This window comes from Benincasa hispida, chromosome 1, assembly GCF_027475165.1.
Source record: "Benincasa hispida cultivar pf3 chromosome 1, pf3_genome.v1.1, whole genome shotgun sequence".
NCBI classification, from domain to species: domain Eukaryota; kingdom Viridiplantae; phylum Streptophyta; class Magnoliopsida; order Cucurbitales; family Cucurbitaceae; genus Benincasa; species Benincasa hispida.
Genome location: NC_143478.1, coordinates 83,896,611 through 83,922,598, shown reverse-complemented (window position 1 = coordinate 83,922,598; position 25,988 = coordinate 83,896,611). Strand labels below are relative to the sequence as shown.

The 25,988-nt window shown below is 39.7% G+C and overlaps 1 non-coding gene and 1 pseudogene across 1 annotated transcript; one reads left to right on the top strand and one right to left on the bottom strand.

Moving 5' to 3' along the window:
- The first annotated feature begins 291 nt into the window (after positions 1 to 291).
- On the top strand, positions 292 to 24,210 carry LOC150038781 (uncharacterized; annotated as a pseudogene).
- Positions 20,708 to 20,814, bottom strand: LOC120070454 (small nucleolar RNA R71). The gene has a single exon (XR_005479950.1). It is a non-coding gene; the product is annotated as a small nucleolar RNA R71 (small nucleolar RNA).
- Positions 24,211 to 25,988: the final 1,778 nt, after the last annotated feature.

The window sequence follows — 25,988 nt, the reverse complement described above, 5'->3', positions numbered from 1 at the left end:
TTAAGGGAATGTTGATGTGTAGTTGTCGGAGAACGTCCAGGAACTTCTAAACTTGCTTACTATCATCTTTCTTCTTCAGCCTGGATGGGAAAGGTGGAGGATCCTGCCGTACTTCCTGTGCAGTTGGCTATTCATTGAGGTCCTGTGCTTGCTGTGTTTTAGTAGCTGGAGGTTGCATTGTAATAGTCATTAATGGTTGACTGGTCATCATCGGTGGTTAAATATTGATGTGTTTTAGTAGATTCATCCCTTGTAGATGTATTTACTTCAAAACTGGTGATTCTGTCATTAATGGTTGACTGGTCATCATCGGTGGTTAAATCTACTGGTCTTGTTATTGAATCTGGTACAGATGGCACGGGGACTATTGTATTACCACTTCTCAATGTCACTGCTTGACATTGTTCTTTACCATGTGGCCCCGATGCTCCCAAACTACTGGGTAGCATACCAGGTGTTTTATTCTTAAGTTCAATCGCAAGCTGTTCAACCTGCTCCTCTAGCTCTCTAAGAGAGGAAGCTTACGATTGCCTAATTGCCTCGCTCTTCTTGATATAATGTTTCAACAACGTTTCCAGAGACGAGGTACTGCAAGAGGTGTCAGAAAAGAATGGTTGGTCATAGGGTTGTATACTTTGAGAATTACCTGAGTTGTGATCCTGATTAACGAAGACATGAGGGTTGCCTCGATTCCCCTAATAACTGTTCTGATGATTACTGTGGCTCCCTTGGTTGTGATTCCCATCCCAACTAAAAGTTGGGTGATTCCACCACCCAGAGTTATAGGTGTTGCCGAACGGTTCATTGTAGATAGAGTATACGGATTGCTGATTCCATGGGCAGACTTCCGCTGAATGTCCCTCTCCACATTGAACGTAATTTATTGCGGCCACGTGTGTCAACGCATTGACTTGCGATGATCCTTGAGAGAGATTTCCTTGCCGACTAGCCATAGTCTGGAGAAGCGAGGATGGTTATCTGGTTTACCAGGGTGTTCATTGTATCAGTTGGTACAACGACACCTTTTGCTCTTTCTTGCTCCAAACCTCTTTCCTTAAGCCCGGTATCTAGCCATTCATTTGAATTTCATGAAATGCGATCTAAGATGCTCTTTGCTTCCGTATACGACCTGTCCATTAATCCTTCTGCTACGGAGGCATCAGCAACTGCTTGTGTTGGTTGATCCAAGCCATTGTAAAAAGTCTCCATCAGAATGCAATCGGGAATCCCAATATGCGGACAACTCTTCACTAATTTTCTGAATCGCACCCAGGAAGTGCTCAAAGTTTCATAACCCTTTTGTTCGAAATTCAACACATCCCTCTGTCTCCTTGCGTTAACGGCTGGAGGGAAGAATCTATTCATAAACCTTTCAACCAACTGATCCCATGCGTTAATCTCATCTGGCTCTAACGACTGAGCCCACCTCTTTGCTTCATCCCACAATGTATATGGGAAGAGATATAATCTAAGTCCTTCTAGAGACACACCAGGTATGGAGAATGCGCTACACATGTCTACAAAACTAGTCAAATGAGCATGCGGGTCTTTTCCTTGTAAACCTCTTAATTGTCCCACATTCTAAATCATATGAAGCATAATTGGTCTCATCTCAAAACTTACATTCTCCGTAACCATGGGTCTTGAAATTCCGAGCGAGAAATTATAGAAATTCGGCGCCGCATAGTTCCTTATTGGGATGTTGCGGTCAACGGCAAGAAAACCGGGATCTTTCGCTGGCCGATTCACCTTTTGATTCCCTGCGGGTGCCTCATTATTATCTGCCATATTTCTTCTCCGCTTAAGTCGGCCCTGATGTGCTCTTGTGCGAAAAATATACCTGATCTCTGGGTCAGCTTAGAATTTCTGGATCACTCCCGTACTCCTAAACCATCAGACTACTTTCCGCGATAAACAGCCAGTACAAAGAGATTTGTCCTGCAAAATATCACAAATGTACTCAACACTAATCGTTACCAGTTCCCCGCAATGGCGCCATAAACTTGATGACTTGAAATTGATTGTATGCTATGCATGCATGATGATGTGCTACAAGCTCATGTTGCCATAAACTTGTAACGCTAAATGTAATCTTATGCTGTGTTAATGCTCATGCACATTTTATGCGATACTACTTCTAAATATATGCGTTGTTAATCATATGCTTGTAGTATGCTATGGAGAAATGCATTGTCACAAGTTTCCTTGCGCTGAAACCAAGTATAATTCCAACGTAAGTTTCTCAGAGTAATCCGAGGTCGAACACATGGATTGTTTTTGTTAATGTGTTACTTTTGTGATACATGCGACCGGTTTTTACAATCAATAAGAATTGGGTTTGTACATGAATTTAAACTTGCGGTAAAGTAAAGTTGCGTTAATAAACTAAATTGCGATGAAGATAAACCTAAGCTAATGTGATACAAGATACAAGATACATGGTATATATAATGCTGAGTTCAAGACTGACTGTGAAGTTCATACAAAGGATCGTTGTATGCTATGGCAAGTCTTTATGGATGAATCAGAAGGAGAAAGAATAATTAGTACAAACGTCGCAAGTTTGTTAATTTCGTTAAAGATGTAACTAAGGTTCCACTTTCCCTTGACGTACACCTCTCGGTGATCGGCCGCGTTCCCATATCTCTATGGTGAAACAGGAATGAACGTGGTGAACGCAAGGTTGCTTCCATCTCTGGAAGTACTTCTTGCTTTAGTTAATGCATTCTTCCAACCCTCTCTCGATAGGCGGAATAGCATCTTCACTTCTGCTCTCACAGGAGAAGATGTCTTCTAGCATGCCTTGACTAAACTTAATTATTTCCTTAACCCAATTAATTTACTTGCTTAATTCTTGATAATTACCCATGGGATTAAAAAAACGTCATGGAGAAAATGAATTATGGATGAACGGAAATAGACAGATAAATGATAATGGAAATGATCATAACATTCAATACAAAGATTAAGTGTCTGATACATGGTGTGAATGATAGACTAAGGAGATGAATACAAGTGATGATAAAGAGATAGAAACAAATACAGAAGAGTGTCAACGCCTTGACACAGATCTGGACAGTGGTTTTGCTTGCTGGTGTGTGGAATGGATGAACAAAAGACCTTCCCTCTCGGGCTTGCTCGTCTAGTAAAGGTGACCTTCATATAGAGTTCAACGGCAGGGATCGAAAGGATTCTTTGCCCGAAGACTCACCTCTCGGCCTTGTCTCTTAATTCTTCCCGGATTTACTCTGATTAGTCGCTCAACTAGTCTCTCTCTCAAATCAGTGTATACACTTTTTCTCTGTATTCAAGCATGTCTTCAATGAAATTGTAGAAGCTATTTATAGGAAAGCTTTGACTCTTTACATTGTGGTCCCCACTTTATTGTTAAGGCAGTTCTTGAAATGGTGGAGTGAATATTCCTTCTGTTACACAATCAATCCCATCAGTAATGCACAACGGTCAGCTGTACACGCGTTAGAATCCTCCGCAATTGCGTTGCTCTTTACATCTTCGATCGTTTGCCTGCATGCGGTGTTTTTTTTATTATCGCATGTGGTTGAAGTTGCGTTGATCATAAAGCTCTTGATCGATTGTCGCATGCACCATCATTGCGTTGATCGTCTCTTCATTATTGATTGACGGGTGCAATGAGACGTAGATGCGTTATTCCATTTATCTTTGAGCCATGAACGCGTGTAGTGACTTGATTTCCTGCAAAACAGAACTGAAACATTCTTTTCTACCATCGCAATGGTGTCAGTGGGTGTATTGACGACGATTTATAATTCTCACATTTCTTAGCCAATTTCTATACTATGGAAACAACTTTTCTTCCTTTTGGCCGCAATATCTAAGTAAAATAGTATAAATAACTTGTATTTCTACAAGTTATCACACCCCCAAATTTAGATATATGCTTGTCCTCAAGCATTTCTTCTACTAAGGCAATATTGCTCAATTCCTATCCTAAATTTTGCGTTGACTGGTTGCTCCGAATGCTTCACCTAGGCAACATTACTTAACAGCGCAATATCTTTCTATGCTTGATAATTCCTAACAAAGCTTTACTTTATTCTTCTATACAACAAATTTCTACTCAAAAATGCTTTTCTAGTTTTAAAAGGAATTTTTACCTCTTCTTGTGAAAACAACTTGATGTGTCTGGATGCGGTGGTCAAATTTTGCGTCATTTATTTAGAGACTGATGATCATGGTTACACCCTTCATTTTGGCTTGTTCCTATGGGTGTCATGCGAACATCCAACTATGGTTGTGTGCCAATCTCAACTTTAACTCTTGAATTTCAGAGGAGTTATCTCTTGTTTCTTTTATTTTTTTTTTCTGTTTCTCATTTTTCTCTTTTCATATTGCATCGTTCTTGGAAACCCACCTTCGTTTTGACTTGCTCCCACGGGTGTCATGTGAACATCCAACTACGAGCAGGCTTCTTTCATAACTTAACTCCTATCAGGTTGGGATTGTTTTGGGATTTCCCTTGCGCTGACATTGGAGTTTTGTGTGATTTTTTTTTAATGGAAATGAATGCATTTTTCTTATTGACCGCATTTACTTGATCGCATCTGCTCAGACCTTCCCCACCCCCAAATTTAGAGATGTGCAAGGTTCTCATTGCGTTGTTTGGATAGAATAGACAAAATTTTGAAAAGAAGGTTTGAGTAGAATTTTGAAGGATAAAAGGTAAAATAGTGCTATAGGCGCAAATTAACTAAGTGTTAATAAGAAAATACACAGTATGGGAAATGCTACTAAGCATATGCATATTAGTCATCATGGCAGCGCAATGAATAACGCAAAATAAAAGATCAAGAATATCACAAATAATGTCAAAGAATGGAAATCAATTAATTGGCCTAGCTTTGCCTTGAATGTTAATCGCTGTTGATTGATTGATCGGTTGAAGATTCTTGCTTTTCTGTTAATTAACTTGATTTTATGGACTATCAGTTAGGATTCTGACCAAGTAGACTAAGTTCAAATTCAAATATTCTCACACATCTTTTGATTAGTCTGTGATAAAATTGATGAGGAATGAACTAAATTATAATTACCCAAGCTAAGTATTTGTTCGATTGATAAATTTTTGTATGTTACATTGCGCACTTTTTGTTCTCTAGCAATTTATTTCAGATTTTCTCACAACCCCCCCTCCTTTTTGGTTACTTCCTACAAGTTCTAGTCTTTGTGGAGTCCATATTTGGCTCTCTGTGGTTCGACCCTGGACTTGCTACTTGTACTACTATTTAGTATAAGGGGTTAGTTCGGTGCGTATAAATTTTATTTGCGTAGGCATGGGTCACGGACGACGGTGAATCCGCCGACTGACCAAATTGGCACCATTGCTAGGGAGCCAAAGGAATCCTTGATTTTTGAAACTTTTAGTGTTTATCCTTGGTAATCAATTTTCTCTTTTGGTGCATCACCCACACTCCCAAAGGTGCTAGACAACTGTATTTTGCAGAGATTTCCAGGGAGGAGTAAAGAATCAGAAGAGAAAGGAGACAGTAAGCTACACTTGACAGAGAGATTCATGTTGAAGACACATTAAGAGAAGAAAGCACTCTTGAGGATTTTCAGTGGTGGCTGAATGAGAAAAGACCCTCAAGGAGCTTGCAACACCTGACTTCACCCAGCAGCGCTTGTGCATTGCCTATCCTGAGACGATAGGTAACTTTGAGCTTAAATCTGGCTTAATTCACTTACTTCTTGGATTTTTTGGTCTACAGAGTGAGGATCCACACAAGCATTTGAAGGAATTCTATATGGTGTGCGATGGGATGATACCTAATGGGGTGACCTAGGAGCAGATAAATATGAGAGCATTCCCCTTTTCATTGAAGGGAGATGCTAAGGAGTGGCTCTACATTCTTCCACCAGGGAGCATCACGTCCTGGGAAGAATTGCAGAGGTAGTTCTTAGAGAAGTTCTTTCCAGCATCTCGAGCTACTAGTGTCAAAAAGGAAATTTACAGCATCATACAGTTCGATGAGGAGACCCTTCACTAGTATTGGGAACGATTTAAAAAGACCTGTGCCAAGTTTCCTCATCATCAGATCTCAGACCAACTCTTAATCCAATACTTTTATGAGAGACTATTGCAGACCAACAAAAGTAGCATTGATGCAGCTGCATGAGGGGCCTTAGTTAATAAAACCCTGATTGAAGCAATGAATCTAATAGCTACCATGGCTGTAAATTCTAAAAAATTTGGAACTAGAGCTGCAGTTAGTGTTAAATCCGCCAATGAGGTAAGTGAACTTAAGAAAGAAATATCTGACTTAGTTTCTGTTGTAAAGCATTCGGCAAAGGTAGACAACCCGCTACTATTTGCCAAGTATGTCATGTGATTGGCCATTCAGCTAACGTTTGCCCAAGTGCTCCACATGGAGCAATTCTTGAGGTAAATGTCATTGGAGGCTACAATTATAATAGACAAAATAGAAGGCATGACCCATTCAGTCAGACTTACAATCTTGGGTGGAGAAACCACCCAAACATCAAATGGAGAAAACAAAAAGAGCAGGCTCAGCCTAGTCATGGAGCTCTGTCTGGTTCAGGTATTTCATTAGAAGATATGGTTAAAAGTCTTGTTGATAATCATTTTAAATTTTAGAGTGTCATTGATGCTTTAGGGACCCAAGTCTCCAACCTAACCACCTCGATGAGTAAATTGGAGAGATAGTCTGGCAAACTCCCATCTCAACCAGAATCAAACCTAGAGAAAATGTAAATGTAATCATGTTGAGGAGTGGCAAGGAGTTGGAGCCACCTGCTGAGTCAAAGAAGCCAGAATTGGAGAGTCTAGGAATTTCTTCCTCAAATTCAACCGTCTTATCACCACAAAATAAAAAGGGAGTATCTTCTCACTCTTATCCTCCTTTAGATGTGTATGTACCTAAAGCACATTTTCCTTAAAGGATTGCAAGGCCAAAGGAACGAGCTGTAGACAATGACAAGGAGCTTTTAGTGTTGTTTTGAAGAGGTGAGATAAATATTCCTCTCCTCGATGTAGTCAAGCAAATTCCTAAATATGCCAAATTCCTGAAGGAGGTCTGCATGAGGAAGAGATAAACCAAGAAAAAGGAGAGAATAGTGGTAAGTCAATTTGTGTCGGCGATTCTTTAGAAAAACTTTCCTGAAAAACAAAAGGATCCATGTATGTTTTCTCTCCCTTGCATTATAGGTAAAAAGAAAATTGATAGAGCCATGCTAGATCTAGGTGCATCAATAAATGTTATGCCTTATTCAATTTATCAAGAATTAAAATTAAATGACCTAACTGAAACTGGAGTTGTAATTTAATTAGTTGATAGGTATTTTATACACCCATTAGGAGTTGTAGAGGATGTCCTAGTTCAGGTCAATGAATTCCTTTTTCCTGATGATTTTTAGGTTCTTAAAATGGAAGAGCCCACATCTATCTCACCTGCATCTATTGGGTTTTATGTCCTAAAACTCGTGGTTTGTAAACTATAAAACTTATTCTAAAAATTCAATAAGTGGTCATTGAATATATGTATTGCTTATTAGAAATCCAATAAACCTAAAAGACCTTTGACTATTACATGAGTACTTGAACTTTATGTGGAGACATAAAAGTGGATTAGGTTCAAGTAAATAGTCAAAATGATCTGTAGTATATGAATAAAGTTGGGTGCCTTATTCTGGTAACACTATTGGATGCGGCCTACTCTATAGTTATTATAACGAGTTGTAAAGCGCTACAAATGAAGTGATCCTAATTCGTACATGTTATGACATGAGAAGTGGGGCGTCCCGTGCAAAAGGGTTTGTATAAGATCGGACCACGAAATCAGTCACTCTTACTTTATAACGTTGTTTACTATTTAAGACTGACTATTTCAAAGCGGTGACCTAGGTAACTTGACCATAATCCTTAGCTAACTATGAACTCCTGTTTATTCGGGATTATCCTTAAATTTGCATAGGTAAGGGTTAGCTCAACAATGTCGGCTCAATAAACTCCCATTTTCAGGGGTAAGACTGGGTAGATAGTTGGGGACATAGGGTGCAAGAAGAAATTCACTCCTACCTGCATTTAGGGATAGTAGAGAGGTTGTTCCTTTAAGTGCTGATTCTGGGTCTTGAACAAGGGGCCCTACCCTCTCATTGGCCCAAAAGGGACTTGGTTTGTTGATTGGATCACAAATCAATTGTTCATTAGAGGATTAGTGGGACTTAAGGAACAAGAGGTAATCTCAGGGTTAAACAACTTTTGACCTAGCCGTTATTACGAACAACTAGTGAAGGGTTAACTGACTAATTATGATTATATCGAGTGGACATAGTATATCTACAGTGAGGGGAGTTCAACTATGGGCTTTAGTGGAGTGACCCAATAGTTAACGAATGGGGGTTAATTCGGTCTAATGAGTTTAGCCAATTAATCTTGGATCGTTGGAGTCCATGATCTATAGGTCTGCGAGGTCCCCCTACTAGCTCGTAAATGGATTAGTTTTAGAGTAGCGTGATAAGTAAGTTTGAAACGTTTAAACTAGAAATAAAGGAATTAGTAATTATATGAGATATAATTACACATTTAATTTTAAGAATTAAACGGAATTTGAGAATTAATATTTAAATATATGAAGGTGGATTTCTGTAAAATCAATTTAATATTTGATATTCAATTAATTAGAATTGTTTAAATTATTTAAATAATTATTTATTAATTTTATTAGAAAAATTAATTATGAAATTAATAATATTTTCAATTTTATAAATCAATTTGATTTTTGAAATCAATTTGAAAAAGTTGAAAAGATAGAAAATCACAAAAATGAATTTTCGGGTTTTTCCATTACACCTTCAAAGTAGCTCACACAAAACCCATAAACTTTGACCTCAATAATTCAAAGCATAAGTTGCATCTCATGCAACCATTTTCTTTGCATGATAGTGATAACGGGCAGAAATGCACGTTATTATAGTGCTAAGTTCTTAAACAATGTTGGCTTGCGTTGATAAAATATGTTAGACTGTGTCCAAAAAGCATTAAGTTTATAACATTGCGGTCGCATATGTTCATCACATAGAAACGGTTATTTGTGTATTTTTATGCAGAATATGCGGTGACGTAAGGTGAAAAGCGCGATCGCAAGAAATCAACGGTCGAGTGCAGCATTACCACAAGACTTTGCAGTGATTTGTGTTCGCAAACATCTGCTCAAGAAGGATTGCCGCATAGAGTCGGCACAACTTGGTGGGCGCATCTGGGTGAAAGGCATAATTAATCACGATGGGACAGAAAGCTGATGACGGTCGAATCCGAATTAAGTTGACAAGCTGCTAACGATAACAAAGTACACTAAGCTTTTCGGTGACAAAAATTCGGCGTATCAGTCAGACAAAAATTCACCTCGAAGTTCTATAAATACCGAAGGCATCCTTCAGAAAGGGGTTCACGAGTTCAGAGTTCAGCCAGTTCATAGTTTAGCCTTGTCCATAGTTTTTCTTTTTATTTTAAGGCAGAGCAAGAGAAGAGCCGAGACGCCGAAAGATCGCTCAGGGAAACTCGAGAGAGAACCCAGAGGCGTAAAAACCAGAGAGCAGGCCGACTCTCGCGAGAGCGAGACTATCTTTTGAACAAGAGTAGAAAAGACAGTGTAAAAGCCTGGGAAGCAAGAGATTGCTACCCGAATCTTTATTCTCTTCTTGCATTGTTATTTTGTACTTCAACAATGGAAGTTTTTATTCTACATTTGTTCACTCTCTTAGCATGAATGAGTAGCTAAACTTATCGAATAGGTTGAGAACAACTAAGTTAACATGACCTAGGATTTTCATCGCATTCGATCATCTTGTTTTATGCTGTGCTCAACACCCCTTTAAAGCTACTCGAGAGAGAGTCTAAAGAAAGAACCTAAGACTTGAGAGAGCTAGGTTAGAATCTAGACTTGAGAGAGCAAGATTTGATCTGCATAAACAAGAGATATGGACTTAGAGATAAGCTCTATTTGCCAACCTGCATCGCATGCACCCTAGAGATAGGTATGATATTATGTGGTCACCTTATTTGTGTGTGTGTCATTTTGTCATTGCATAAATAAGAATAGAGGCTTATGTGTAGGTCCTATAGACTTATCGCATATATCGCATGCGTTCTAGCATTAGAAGCCGTAGCATTCGTATCGAGAGATGGTTTACTATTGTATGTGTGTTAAATGATCGCATAGCATGAACGCATTCTAGGAAGTGTTAGCTAAAACCCTTCTCAACCCGTTCACCGCATACTCACCGCATCTTTCGTTTTATCAACTCTTTTCAAATCTCCGCCGCATTTTTTATTTTTATTACCGCAAAGAACATTCCCAACAACTACTTGATTTATTTGGTTACCGCAAAGTCTTCTGAGAAATTACCACCACATATTATTTTCCTAAGTCCCTGAGTTCGACCCTGGACTTACTAGGAAACTCAGTGGGGTTTACACTTGCATTCTGTAACTTTGAAAGTTATGCTATACGATGCACGCACGGTTCAAGCCAATAGATATACAATAATGTCCTGACTTGACTCAATTCATGCAATACTACTTCTAGATATGCGTTAGTCATGGATGTTCTAGTAGTATTCTGTGCATTGTCACAAGTTTCCTTACGTTGGAACCATGTATAATTCCATCGCAAGTTTCTCGGTGTGATATGAGGTTGAACACAGGGACTGTTTGAGGTTATTGTGTTATGTTTATGATACATGTGACTAGGTTTTCCAATCTTTAAAAGTATAGTTTGTGCAAGTATATAAAAATTGCGATAAAGTAAAGGAAAGTAGTAATAATGCGATAATAAAATAAAGTGCACTAAACCTAAGCTAAGATGGTACAAGATACATGCTTCATGATACAAGATACTGAGGTCAAGGTTGGCTGTGAAGATTCTACAAAGATCATGTAATGCGGCGACAAGTCTTATGTATGAAATAGAACAGAAAGATAACTAATATAACCATCGCAAGTTCTTAATTACGTTGAAGTGATAAGTATGGTTCAGATTTTCCCTTAGCGTACACCTTTTAGTGATCGGCCGCGTTCCCACATGTCTGTGGTGAAATAGAGACGAACGTAATGAACGCAAGGTTACTTCCTTTTTTGGAAGTACTACTCGCTCTAGTTAACGCATTCTTATGACCTTCTCTCCATAGATCAAAACAACATCTTCACTTCTGCTCTCACAAGTGAAGATGCCATCTAGCATGCCTTAGCTAAACACAATTTATCTCTTTAACACAGATTAAGTACTCGTTAAATTCATATTAATTACCAGGGGATTAAGAACACATCATGAAGAAAGTGATGAACGAAGGAACGGAAATAGATAGAAAAGTGGTGATGAAAGCGATCAAGACATTCAATATATCTATTTAGCGTCTGATACATGGTGTGTGAATGCAGAGATAAAGAAGATGAACTACAATGATGAAAAGAGATAGAACAGATACAAATAGCACCAACATCTCGACACCGATTTGGATGAAGATCTGCTTACCGGATTGGATGGATTGGATGGATTGGACGGATGGATGAGCTTCCCTCTCAGGCTTGCTCAACCGGTAGCAGGGATCTGAGTAGAAAGCTTCTCGGCGAGGATCTGGCAGATGAACACTGAGACTCACCTCTCGGCCTTGCCTCTTCTTCCTTCCGGATTTCTTCAGTTTATCACTCAGCTCAGCCTTTTTCTCAATATACTAGCAGAAATTAGCCCCGTATCGAGTAACCTCTTTTTCTGTGAAGTCCATGGGGTATTTATAGGTGAAGTTCTTTGACTCCGGCCTTGTGGTCCCCACTTGTTGTTACAGAAATTCCGAAGATGGAGGGATATTATTCCTTCTATTATGCAATCAGACCATCGAATCAGCATAACCGTTAGTTATACATGTGTCACAATCCTCCGCTTTTATGTTGCTCAGCTGCATCTTTCGATCGAGTGTTTGTATACGTTGTTGTTTTTATTACCGTATGCGGTTGAAAGTTAGCTCTAGATCGACTGTCGCATTGCGCCGTCATTGCATTAATCGTCATTTTAGTGTTAATTGACGGGCGCAATGTGATAGAGATGCGTTGGTCAATTCTTCTTGAGCCTTGATCGCAAGCGGTGACTTGGTTTCCTGCAAAACAGAGTAGAAATCTCCTTTTCTTCCATCTTAACGATGTTAGTGGGTGTAATTGCAATAATTCATAATTTTGTATTTTTAAGCTAATTTCCATACAATTGGCGCATATTTAATCTCTTTTGGCCGCAATATCTAGATAAGGCAGTACAAATAACTTATATTTCTACAAGTTATCACATTCCACTGAGAAAAATTGAGTGCTCAACACATTTTCATCATCGCATTTCATCCATAATTCAACCTCATAAAATAACGCATCAAGTTTTTGGTGCCGTTGTCGGGGACTTCGACAAATCAGTGTGCTAATGGTAATTTTTTTGATTTCTTTGCAACTCTCAATCTCTAGCAAATTATGACCTGGAGATTGAGAGAACATTTCGATGCAGACTGAGTGACAATCGCCAACAACAAGACAGAACCCCAAGAATGGCGGAACAACCGAAAGCAAGGGTCGTAAATGCGAACAACATAATGGCCAACCCCATCCTTCTGGCGAATGAACGCAATAGACCCATTTGGGACTATGCATCGCCCAACCTCTACGATTTCTCTCTAGGAATCATGAGGCTAGCGTTAGATGGATCGAGGTTTGAAATGAAGCCGATAATGTCACAGATGATCCAGGCTGCTGGGCAGTTTGGAGGGAGGCATGGCGAAGACCTGCACGCTCACCTTCGGAGCTTCATAGAAATCTACAACACTTTTGTGTTCCTGAATATCTCCACCGAGGAAGTTCAACTCACTCTGTTCCCATTTTTCTTATGCGATCAAGCAAGAAAATGGGCATATTCTCTCGAACTGGGGGTGATAACCTCGTGGAAACAAGTCGTCGAAAATTTTATGAAGAAGCATTTCCCACGAACCGAGAATGCTAGAAGAAGGAAATTAATAACAAATTTTGATGAAAAAGATGACGAATCGCTCAGCGATGCCTAGGCGAGGTTCAAGAGGCTGGTAAGAGACTGTCCACGTAATGGCTTAACAAACTGCCTGCAAATGGAGATTTTTTACCAAGGACTGAATCCCTCTTCGCAGATTGATGCCAATGCGGCAGCCATTGGTGGTCTGCTAGACAAAACATATGAGGATGCAAAGAGTTACTTGATCACATTTTCCAAAAATCATGAGGATTGGTGGGAAAGCGATTAGAGATTAAGAATAAAAGATAATGACGTAAACAACGGGGCCATCGCATCCCTGTAAAACTAGATGACTGCGATGATGAGTTTGATTCAAGGCATCATAATTAATAACACGAGAGCGAAGAAAGGGCAGGTCAACGCAATTGCTCAAATGACCATAAGTTGTGCCATTTGCGGTGACGCTCATTCGATGGAAGAATGCCCAGCATACCCGCAGTCAGTATGCTTCATAAAGAATAATCCCTATTCCGATACATACAACCCCGGGTGGAGAAACCACCCAAATTTTGCGTGGAAAAATCAACAACAAAGCTTTCAACCAGTGGCACAAAAAGGAGGGCCACCCGAATTTTTCCTGCAAAACAACGATCCAACGCATAGTCAAGCTAGCAGCTCGCAAACACCGCAATCTTCATCCTTAGAGAGCTTGTTGAAGTAGTCCATTGAGAAAAATGAATCAGTGCTTCAAAATCAAGCAACATCCATTAGAAATTTCGAAATTCAACTGGGATAAATTGCAGGCGAGCTGAAAAATAGACCGCAAGGAGCGTTGCCGAGCTCAATTGAGCTTTCTCGCAATGCTGGGGGTACCGGGAAGGAACAACGCTTAGCAGTCTCCGTGCTAAGTGACAAAATGACTGCAGAAGTAGGGGAGGAGCCCATCGAAACCAACTTGAATGCGGTGACAATCGAGGACCCGTTGACCTATAGTTCGGAAAAGCCCGAGAAAATAAACCCTGAAGTTGCGTCCATCCTTAAACCTCCAGAACATGAGACAGAAGAAGTCCAGCTACCACTAGCTCCGCAAAGATTGAAAGAAAAATAAAATGATGAAGACAAGATCACAACAGAGGCAATAATGCAAAATGCTATGATCCCACAAAAAATGTGTGACCTAGGAATCTTCACGATACCATGCTCCATTGGAGCGGTCTACAGTTGCCAAGTGTTATGTAATCTTGGGGCAAGTATAAACATGCCACTATCAATCTTCAAACAATTGAATGTTGTCACACTCACGCTGCTTGCGGACAGATCCCGAATACATCCTGAAGGAGAGTTGAAAAATGGCGCAATCTCAATTGATAAATTCATCTTGCCGGCAGACTTCCTCATTTTGGATTATAAAGCGGACGAAGATGCGCCCATCATATTGGGACGACCATTCCTTTCGACCGGTTGCGCTCAAATTTATGTGCACAAAGGGGAGATTGTAATGAACATTCATAGGGAAAAGCTCCGAATTAAGGTAGTTGAGATGCCGGGAGATCGAGAAAAGAGGGAAAAGCTATCGTGGGCGTGCAAAGACCAGCTTGGAATAAGTAGTCCCTGAGTTACCTTATGACTCAACCTCATCAGGGACGTATACCTTTTGAATATCCTTTCTCTACATCAATACTTCATGAATTTTCATCATCTTAATTTTGTCTATTATCGCATATCTACTTTTTTTACTATTCTAAAAAAAAAAAAGCGATCGTGCTGAACAATTGCGGTAAAAGATTTTGTTTTGTTTAAAATCATTTGACCATCTCGTTGTTTTTCCTGCAATGATCGAGGCAAACAATTGCGGAGGCGCTACACGGAGAAGCAACTTATCTTATTCCATCACTGCAACCTAAAGATAGGAGATCGCCACAAAGTAAGATGCGTCAACAAATAATGCGGACGACAGCGCAAGTTTAGGGGTTTTTTCTTCCTTAACTTTATTCCAAATTCTGCACTATCGCATCGCATTTTAATTTTAAAAGTTTTATCACCGCATCCATTTTGATTACCGCAATCATTTAACATGGATAAATTTAGTAAGTCACCGCATGCTATCTCTTTGCCAATTATGATTTCAATGATGAAACACATGCTTCTATTTTTTTCATATATGCTAGAGTCAACTTAATCTTAGAGAAGTCCCCTCTTGAAATATTTCTAGAAGTTGGAGGTCTGCTAGCTCTCTTTCAAACTCTTTTTACGTAGCTTCTTAAGAACATCGCATGACTTCTTTCAATATTTTGGCAATGAGGATATTGCCGCATTTTAAATTTGGGGTGAGGTATTTATTTTTCGACCTTTCTATTTTTAGCTTTATGGAAAAAAAATTATTTGAGAATAACAACTCCACTGTCAATGCAATGGGGAAACCCATGTTGATGAGAATTAAGTTGTAAAGGGAATTTACTCGTAGTTGGATGTCCACATGACACACGTGGGGGCAAGCCAAAATGAAAGTAAGTCGCCAGGATCAACGCATAAATAAATGACCGCAACTCCGCTGCCAAGTAGGTATGAGTTTAGTCTGAGAAAGAGCGCATTGCTCGTAGTTGGATGTCCAAATGACACACGTGGGGACAAGCCAAAACGAAGGCAAGGCACTTGGATCAGTGCAAGGTCAGAAAAAAATAATGATGTCAAGAAATATGCAAGAATAAAAATCATTTGACACCCCGGTGGAAAAGTTTTCTTTTTGAAATAAATCATGCGATGTCCCGGAATTTAGTAAAGACCTTTTGAAGATTAAACTTGCGGTCCCTAGGTTTTAGAAATATTTTAAGAGGAGACTTGAATAAGAATTGAGAAAATTTTGGTGTATAGGTTTTGAATGAAGTATCCTTGAGAAATCTAGGAAAAGAGAATTGCGGTCGACTGACTAAAGGAAATCTTTAGCTTATGCTTGAGGACAAGCATTGTTTAAATTTAGGGGTGTGATAACGGTCAGAAATGCACGTTATTATAGTGCTAAGTTCTTAAACAATATTGGCTTGTGTTGATAAAATATGTTAGATTGCGTCCAAAAAGTATTAAGTTCATAACATTGCGGTCGCATGCATTCATCACATAGAAACAGTTAATTTGTGTATTTTTATGCAGAATATGCGGTGACGCAAGGTGAAAAGCACGATCGCAAGAAATCAACGATCAAGCGTAGCATTACCGCAAGGCTTTGTGGTGATTTGTGTTCGCAAACATCTGCTCAAGAAGGATTACCACATAGAGCTGGCGCAACTTGGTGGGTGCATCTGGGTGAAAGTCATAATTAATCACGATGGGGCAGAAAGCTGATGACGGTCAAATCCGAATTAAGTTGACAAGCCACTAACGATAACAAAGTACACTAAGCTTTTCAGTGACAAATATTCAGCTCATCAGTCAGAGAATTAATGCCATCCCATCTGTGCAATCATAATAGAGAAGTCGCCATTCACCTCGAAGCTCTATAAATACCGAAGGCATCCTTCAGAAAAAGGTTCACGAGTTCAGAGTTCAGCCAATTCATAGTTTAGCCTTGTCCATAGTTTTCCTTTTTATTTTAAGGCAGAGAAAGAGAAGAGTCGAGATGCCGGAAGATCGCTCAGGGCAACTCGAGAGAGAACTCGGAGGCGTAGAAAGCAGAGAGCGGGCCGACTTTCATGAGAGCAAGACTATCTTTTGAACAAGAGTAGAAAAGGCAGTGTAAAAGCTTGAGAAGCAAGAGATTTCTACCTGACACTTTATTCTCTTCTTGCATTGTTATTTTGTACTTTAACTTTATATTTATACAATGGAAGTTCTTATTCTACATCTGTTCACTCTCTTAACATGCATGAGTAGCTAAACTTATCGAATGGGTTGAGAAGAACTAAGCTAACATGTCCTAGGATTTTCATCGCAAGCGATGATCTTGTTTTATGCTGTGCCCAACACCCCTTTAGAGCTACTTGAGAGAGAGTCTAAAGAAAGAACCTAAGACTTGGGAGAGCTAGGTTAAAATCTAGACTCGAGAGAGAAAGATTAGATCTGCATAAACAAGAGATAGGGACTTAGAGATAAGCTCTATTTGCCAACCTGCATCGCATGCACCCTAGAGATAGGTATGATATTATGTGGTCGCCTTATTTGTGTGTGTGTCATTTTGTCATCACATAAATAAGAATAGAGGCTTATGTGTAGATTCTATAGACTTATCACATATATCGCATGCGTTCTAGCATTAGAAGCCGTAGCATTTGCATCGAGAGATGGTTTACTATTGTATGTGTGTTGCATGATCGCATAGCATGAATGCATCCTAGGAAGTGTTAGTTGAAACCCTTCCCAACCCATTCACCGCATACTCATCACATCTTCTATTTTATCAACTATTTTCGAAACTCCGCTGCATTTGTTTATTTTTATTACCGCAAACAAAATTCCCAACAACTACTTGATTTATTTGGTTACCGTAAAGTCTTCTGAGAAATTACCACCGCATATTTTTTTCCCAAGTCCCTGAGTTCGACCCTGGACTTACCAGGAAACTCAGTGGGGTTTACACTTGGATTCCACTGAGAAAACTTGAATGCTCAACGCATTTTATCCATAATTCCACCTCATAAAATAACGCATTAGATAGTCTGCAATATATTGAGAAGATAGGAGTGGAATTGAGGCATGCAATCGATAGAAATTTTGCTAAAAATTTTGGGTTGAAGAAGGTGTTCTTCAAGTGGGTTTCTGCTATGAGTTATTCTCCAAGTTCCCTTAATTCAAGCTTATTTTGAGTCCCACAACTCAATCTATAGCTCCAAGAGAATAGTGGGAAAGAACTTGAGGTGGTCTACTCCAAGATTTGGAGAAGTTTGCAGCTGAGGATCAAGAGTTGAAGAAGTTCTACAAAGGTATGGCTTGAAACCCTCTTGTTCTAGCTTGAAGCATGCTTTAGTTACTACCAAAATTAATGAATTAGAGTGCTTATTGATCCTTGTTGCTTTCGCTGCTTGCTGATACAATCCTACAAGTGGTATTAGAGCATAATATAAGAATTCAATTTGGTTTAATTTTGGCGTGGTGGGTGTTTTTCATGAGTTATTTGAAAATGGTGCACTGATATGGTTTTCTGAGTTTTGGCATTTAATTTCTCTTTGATTTCTTGATTAAATTTGTAATTGGCTCTTGTTTGATGAGCTTATATATGTTCTCAAGAGTCTGTAATTTATTTGGAGTCATTAGAGTTGAAATTAAGATGTAATTGAAGAAACAATTTGAAGAAGGCCGAGTTGCAGATTCCAGTTTTTCAGCCTCTGCTCAAATATTGTCGTTGAGGTATAAATGCTAGACGATCGTGTAGCTACGGGAGCTAAACAATGAGAAGAAATGCTAGACAATTGTGTAGCTATGGGCATTAATTGTTGAAGTGATGTGCGCTAGATGATTGTGTACCTGCGAGAGCTAAACGATATATAGAGGCGCTATGCGACAGCACTGCACGATAACTTTGCATAAGAGCTAAACGATATATAGAGGTCGTGTAGCTATAAGCGACAGCAAAACGATGTGAAGAAGTGCTATGTGATAGCACTACACGATCATGTAGCTCTGTGCGCACGTTAAACGATCAAGAAGAAGCATTGTGCGATGGTGCTAAGCTATCGTGTAGTTTTGACCGGCGCTAAACGATAGCTGATAACTGGTAGAAATAAGTTATTAAAGCTCAAATTATTAAAACAATAGGGGAAAGCGATGTAGAAATAGGCAATATTATGATTGAATGCACCAAACTAAAAGAAATTGCGATCACTAATGCTCATCGCATAAAAGCAGTTAAATTGTGTTATTCTTTGCAGGTATAATGCGATGGCGCGTCTGAAATTGTGATCCAAGGCAATGCGATGGTGCATTTGAGTTTGCGATCCAAGAACACCTCAAAGATGAGCGCATAAAGACCTTATATAAAGGCGACAACATAATAAAACATGATGAGACGTAAAGCTGATAACGGTCAGTTCTGAAATACAGTTGACGACCTTTAAAGACCATATCATTGCAAATACATTGAACTTCCAGTGACTTTCAAATGGTGCAACAGGGTATGAAAATTAATGCTGCCCATTCATGCAATCATTGGTGAGAAGAACTGCATCGCCTTGAAAGCTATAAACACCCAATGTTACAAGCACGAAAGAGGAGCGCAGGGAGGCGAGGCGAAGCCGAGGAAAGGGAATTCTTGAAAAGACATTAATTTTCGGAGAGGTCGAAAGACTGCCGAAAACAGCTTGAAGGAGAGACACCCAACCCTTGCGAGAGCAAGATTCTACAAAACGGAAAAGAGTTGAAGTGATAAGAGCAGTGCAAAAAACCCTAGGAAGCAAGACATTGCTTACCTGGCTTGATACTTCTCAATCCATTTATTGTTTTGTGCTCAACACTTTATTTGCAAAAATGGAAACTTTATTTCAATTTGTGTTCAGTTTCTCCACACCATGCATGAGTGACTAAATTTGTGAATGGGTTGAGAAGTATTTAGCTGGCGTGACTTAAGCTATGCACTGTATGTGGTCATCTTGTCTTTTGTATGCTTTTTCATCATTTGGAGTGCTTGAGAGAGTAGTCTAAAGATAGAATCCAGGCTTGAGAGAGTCAGATTAAATCGTGTAAGCAAGACTAGAGACATAGAAATAAATTCTATCTGCTACATTCCATACACATCGCATGCATATTAGAAATAGGAAATGTGGCATTATACATTGAGAAATATAGTGCTTAATATTTGTGTATAGCATGATCGCATGACATGTACAAAATCTTAAGAAATGTTAGCTAAATCTCCTCTCAACCCCTTCATCGCAATAGGATCAGAGAGTCTGTCGCATATCTATTTAGTAATCCCTACATTCGACCCTGGACTTACCAGGACCTTAAGAAGGCTTATACTTGGACTTTGTTAGGAAAACTTGTATGAACATTGCATCCACACATCCCTACATCGCATGATAAATCAACGCATCAAGTTTTTGGCACTGTTGCCGGGGATCACGTTATAGATTGTTCTAACATCAAACCTCTTTAATCTTTGCAGCTTTTGACCTTTGTTGTATTGCCATTCCATTTGTGAAGGAAGAAGCAAGCGTCGCATGAGCGAAGGACATATTCCTGAGATCAAGTACAACCCAGAGATCAAAAGAAATTTTCGCAAAAGGTGAAGAAACAGACGTAAATGACAAGGAAGAGTTCACAAAATGGCTGAACAACCGGAGGAACGAGTAGCAAATGAAAACAACATGATGGAAAATCCCATTCTACTGGCAAATGATTACAATAGACCATTCGTGACTATGCGTCACCAAACTTGTATGATTTCTTCCCAGGAATCATGAGACCAACATTGGACGGATCAAGGTTCGAAATGAAGCCAATAATGTTACAAATGATACAAATAGTAGAACAGTTCGGACGATGGCGTGGTGAAGATCCACACGTCCATCTATAAAGCTTCATTGAAATCTGAAACACTTTTGTGCCCTAATATTTCCTCAGAAGAGGTTCGACTTTCATTATTTCCATTTTCACTATGCGATAAAGCAAAAAAATGGGCTTACTCTCTCGAACCAGAAGAGATAACGTCATGAGAGTAAGTTGTGGAGAAGTTTATGAAGAAGTATTTCCCTCCCACAGAGAATGCCAAAAGAAGGAAATTGATCACCAATTTTAAACAAGAAGAAGATGAATCTCTCAGTGACGAATGGGTGAGATTCAAGAGACTAGTACGCGACTGCCCACACAATGGATTGCCGGATTGCATCCAAATGAATATTTTCTATCATGGACTCAATTCTGCATCGTGATGCGTTGTGTTAATACGATGAAATAATGGTGTGGAATGCGATGGTGGAATGTGCGTTGTGCATATATGTTTTCTTAGCAAGACCCAAGTATAAATCCTACTGAGTTGCTTGGTAAGCCCAGGGTCGAACACAGGGACTAAGGAAACAGTATGTGATGGTAGTTTTCGATTACTTTATGGTAGCAAATCAAACAATGCATTGGTTGGTGGGTTGTTTAAAGTATAAAATCTATGCGACAGATTTAAGAAAAGAATTAATAATACGAAAGATGCGATGAGTATTCAGGGGAACGGGTTGAGAAAGGATTTAGCTAACACTTCCTAAGATTGCGTTTATGTTATGCGATCCTGCTACATACATACAACATCAAGTCATCTCTCAATGCAAATGTTATGGCTTTTAGTTTTAGAATACATGCGATGTATGCGATGTATGCGATGATGTCTATAGGACCTATGTTTAAGCCTCTATTGTTGTCTATGCGATGACGAATGACACACACATACACAAGGCGACCGTATACTACTGATAACTTGTAGAAATACAAGTTATTTATGCTGCCTTATTTAGATATTGAGGCCAAAAGAAAAGGAATATGCGTCGATTTTATGAAATGAGCTCAGAAATACAATAATTATGAATTATCGCAATTACACCCACTCACATCGTCAAGATGGTAGAAGAGGATATTTTTACACTGTTTTGCAGGAAACCAAGTCACCGCTTGCGATCAAGCCTCAACGAGAAACGAAACAATCCATCTCTATCACATTGCGCCCATCAATCAACAATAAAGAGACGATTAACGCAATGATGGCACAATGCGACAATCGATCCAGAGCTGAATTTTAACCGCATGCGGTAATAAAGGCAACACCGCATGCGAGCAACCGATCGAAAGATGCAGCTGAACAACGCAAACGGGGAGGATTGTGATACGTGTACAACTAACCATTGTGCAGATTTGACGGTCTGATTGCATAAGAAAAGGAATATTTATTCCTCTATCTTCGGAATTTCCATAACAAGAAGTGGGGTCCACAAGCCAAGAGTCAAAGCCTTTCACCTATAAATACCCTCATAGATTCAGAGAAGATATACTTGATACAGGTATAATTGATACGAGGGCTAATTGCTGCTGGATTATTGAGAGAAAGGCTGAGTTGAGTACTGATCGGAAGAAATCCGAGAAGAGAAGAGACAAGGCTGAAAGGTGGGTCTCAATGCGAATCTGCCAGATCCCTACCGTGAAGCTTTGTGCTTAGATCCCTGCTACCGATTCAGCAAGCCTGAAAGGGAAGCTCATCCATTCATTCACTTCATCCACGCCAACAAGCAAATCTCCATCCAGATCAGTGCTAAGACGTTCACGCTTATTTGTATTTTTTTCTAACTCTATTTCATCAAGTGTATTTCATCTTCTTAATCTTTTCATTCACAAATCATGTATCATATGCTAAATAGTTTTATTGAATGTCTCGATCACTTTCATTACCATTTTTCTGTCTATTTTCATTCCTTAATACCTTGGTAATTAATATGGATTAGACGAGTAACTTAAACTGTGCTAAAGAGATAAATGTATTTAGTTAAAGCATGCTAGACGGTATCTTCACTTGTGAGAGCAGAAGTGAAGATGTCATTCTGATTTGTTGAGAGAAGGTTAGAATAATGCGTTAACTAAAGCGAGTAGTACTTTTAAAGATGGAAGCAACCTTGCGTTCATTACGTTCATCCCTGTTTCACCACAGAGATGTGGGAACGTGGCCGATCACTGAGAGGTGTACACCAAGAGAAAAGCGGAACAGTACTTATATCTTTAACGCAATTAAGGAACTTGCGCTGTTTATATTAATTATCTTTTCTATTTCTGCTTCGTAGATAAGACTTGTCATCACATTACACGATCTTTGCATAATCTTCATAGCCAGCCTTGACCTCAGTATCTTGTATCATGAAACTTGTATCTTGATCATCTTAGTTTAGATTTACTTTATCGCAATTTACTTTAACGCAATTTATGTTATAACGCAGTTTTACTACTTTACATTATCGCATGTTTAATTTCATGTACACAAGATCTTTATTCTTTTTGGAAAAAAACCCCTGGTCGCATGTATCACAAGCATAACGCAATAACCTAAAACAATCCCTGTGTTCGACCTCGGATCACACTGAGAAACTTGTGGTGAAATTATACTTGGTTTCAACGCAAGGAAACTTGTGACAACGCACAACATACTACAAGAACATTCGTTAATAATGCATATCTAGAAGTAGTATCACATATCATCGCGTAAAATCTATGTCACAACAAGTTTAGAACATGGACTTGAACTTTTCATGCATCATTGTATAGTTTACGTCGTTACAAGTTTATGGTGTCGTTGCTGGGGACTGGTTAACGGTTTATTGTTTGAGTGTGTTTGTGTATTTGCAGGATAGATCTCATTGTACTGGTTTTTCAACGCGGAGAGTAGCTTGACGGTTTACGAGTATTGGTGTTGAACAAGAATTCGAAGCTGACCCTGAGATCGAGCATACCTTTCGTGCACGGGCACGTCAGAATTAGATAAGGCGAAAGAAAGCAGCGAGTATGGTAGATAATAACGATAATGCGGTTCCCGTAGTAAATCAAGAGGCTGTTAGGCCAGCGTAGGATCCTGTTTTCCTGGCTGCTGATCGCAACATCCCCATGAGGAATTATGCGGCACCCAACCTGTATGATTTTTCGCCTGGGATTTCGAGGCCTACTGTTGAGGAGAACGCAAGGTTTGAAATAAAGCTGGTCATGCTACAAATGATCCAAAATGCAGGGCAATTTGGGGGTCTGCAAGGTGAAGATCTGCATGCCCACTTGACCAGCTTTGTTGAAATGTGCGGCAACTTATCACTACCTGCTGTAACCCCAGAGAGTATTAAACTGTATCTCTTCCCTTACACCTTGAGGGATAAAGCCAAGATGTGGCTCACTCATTACAGCCGAACGAGATCATATTATGGGATCAACGGTGGAGCGATTCATGAAGAAGTTCTTCCCACTGGCCGTCAATGCAAGGCGATGAAAGGACGTGCTGAACTCTGAAAAAATGGAGAATGAGACCCTGAGCACCGCCTGGGTGTGATTTAGAAGATTGGTGAAAAACTGCCTGCATATTGGGATACCCGATTACATTTTGATGGAGACATTTTATAACGGCCTGAATAGATTGATGCAGGCTATTGCTGATGCCTCCGCAGCAGGAGGTTTTATGGACAAAACGTATACTGAGGCTAAAGTCAGCCTTGACTGCATATCATGGAACATGGATGATTGGATTGATGATGGCTATGGAGGCTGAGGCGCCGAATGAAGAAAGATCGAAACTGCCATTGTCCCTGTGGAACAATGACCACGTTGGCTGCTCAGATGGCCGCGGTGACCCCCATCCTCTAATCGATGGCAATCAATCATGGTGCCATCTCCCAACAATCAGCGCAACCTGCTGCACCGACTCAAGTGGCTGCAGTAAGTTGCGTTAATTGTGGAGGAGCTCATGTAGCAGAAATGTGTCCATCGAATCTCCAGCAAGTATGCGCCATCCAAAACAACCCTTTCAACAACACTTAAAATCCTGGCTGGAGGAGCCATCCTAACTTTGGGTGAGGAGGCAATCCTAACCAAGGGGGGCCAATCAACCATCAGAGTGGAAATCAAGGAAATCCTCATTTTCACCATAACTCGAACCAGGGCAACCAAGGCAATTGCATAACCAGCAACCCTCATCTTCAAACACCTCTAGAAGGTCATTGGTGGCCCTGCTGAAACAATATATGGAAAAAAATGACGCAGTAATGCAAGCGCAGATGTCTTCAATTAGAAACTTAGAGATCCAAGTGGGCCAGTTGACATTTGAGCTGAGAAATAGAGCACCAGGGACATTGCCCAGAAATTCAGAAGCCCTGGGATCCAATGGAAAGGAACAATGTCCCCATACATTAGGCAGGCAAGCCGGACCGCCTGCAAGGATGCAGATTACACTCATTCAAAGAAACGCATCTTTCGGTCCATATCTTACATCTATGTTTAATGCTTTCTTTAATTTCTATCTTATTGAATTCTTGAATTTTGTCTTTACTTCTGCATTTAATTCATTTCATGAATTTATGAATTGATTCTTCATTAATTTCCTTTGCATTTGTTTCCGTACCGTCTTTAATTCTTTGAACTTTTTCTGTAATTAATGTGTTAGTCTTTAAATGGTGAATGAATGAGAAATAAAGAGAAATATATTGCCGCAAGTCTTAACAACTTGCGTTGATGAATAATAAAATAAAATAAATAAATGAAACAATTAACAACAAAGTATGCAAGGAGATGATGGACGCATCTTGAACCAAGCAAGACGCGTTTTGCGTTCATCCAACTCAAATGCATTGAAACCGAGGGGTGTGTTGCGCACGTATGTGTCCTTTGCCCGTCCTTAGCTAAATGCGCTATGTTGAGGTATCCTCCAGAAATGTGTTAGTTATGGGGTGTATTGTGGGGGTGTATGCGTTGTTGCCCATCCTCGACGAAGATGCAGTTGCGTTGGTGAGCACATTGCGTTAATCTTTATCTTGCGTCCATTCGAATAAAATATTAAAGAAAATTCTTTTTGCTTTTGAGAAGTCCACTCGTTTCGTATTCCAAAGCAATAATGACTCTGCAGACGAAAGGACGTTTTTCTGAAATTTCATAAATGAGGGAAGTTTGAACGACGGGCCTTTTGAGCTTCTCGAGGCCTGTCACCGCAAAAATCGCGTTGGGCCCACTACAGCCCAACCTATAAATAGGAACCCTTCCCCATCTGTGAGATTTTTACCACATTTGCACTCTGAAACAACCCTAGCGCCAAAATACAGAGCCTTCTTCTTTTCCTAGCATCCCAATGATTTTCCAGTTCTGTCGAGCTTATCATCCATGGCTGACCAAGCTTCCAACCAATCTGCCTCACCATCAACCCCTTCATCTGACCAAATCGCCATGCGAGAAGCAGCATTCCTTGCTGCCAGTCATAGGCTTGCTGCCCAACCCCATACCGTCTCAAGAATCGCTGGTAGAACCCGGAGAAACCCATTGTCTGTTTGGCCTCTTCAG